The sequence below is a fragment of the Triticum aestivum genome, chromosome 5A (genome assembly GCF_018294505.1).
Source record: "Triticum aestivum cultivar Chinese Spring chromosome 5A, IWGSC CS RefSeq v2.1, whole genome shotgun sequence".
Classification (NCBI taxonomy): Eukaryota; Viridiplantae; Streptophyta; class Magnoliopsida; order Poales; family Poaceae; genus Triticum; species Triticum aestivum.
The window spans coordinates 221,093,182-221,094,145 of NC_057806.1; positions in this window are offsets into that span (position 1 = coordinate 221,093,182).

The following is a 964-nucleotide window of genomic DNA, read 5'->3' on the forward strand; positions in this document are numbered from 1 at the left end:
GGGCTCCGGAAACCCAAGGGAAAAAGAGGCTAGGTGGCAAATGGTAAAACCAAGGTTGGGCATTGCTGGAGGAGTTTTATTCAAGACGAACTGTCAAGGGGTTCCCATTATCACCCAACCGCGTAAGGAACGCAAAATCCGGGAACATAACACCGATATGACGGAAACTAGGGCGGCAAGAGTGGAACAAAACACCAGGCAAAAGGCCGAGCCTTTCACCCTTTACCAAGTATATAGATGCATTAAGATAACAAGATAATATAATGATATCCCAACAAATAAAACAATGTTCCAACAAGGAACGATCTCCAGTCTTCACCTGCAACTAGCAACGCTATAAGAGGGGCTGAGCAAAGCGGTAACATAGCCAATCAACGGTTTGCTAGGACATGGTGGGTTAGAGGTTTGACATGGCATTTTGGGAGGCATGATAAACAAATGGTAGGCACCGTAGCATAGGCATAGCAAAAGAGCGAGCATCTAGCAAGCAAAGATAGAAGTGATTTCGAGGGTATGATCATCTTGCCTGCAAAGTTGTCAGAGTTGACTTGATCCTCGTAAGCAAACTCAACGGGCTCCTCGTTAGCGAACTCGTCTCCCGGCTCTACCCAAACAATACAAACAAGCAAGAGGAACACAATCAACCATGTGCAAAGCTCAAACAACACAATGCAAACATGGTATGCTATGCGGGATGCGATATGTGATGCATATGCAAGATTTGGCAAGGAATGATTGAACCTGGCCTCAACTTAGAAATCTAAGAGTTCCACTGGAAAGGTGAGGTGATTTCGGTTGAAATCGATACAAAGAACACCGGAATCGGATGCACGGTTTGGAAATGGCAAGCAAAATAAATATGGCACCGGTCTGCGATAAACAACAAGTAGCCATCTAAATGCATCAAGATAATTATGCTACAACACTCAAATATGGCAACAAAATACATGGCAGGGATCCGCTC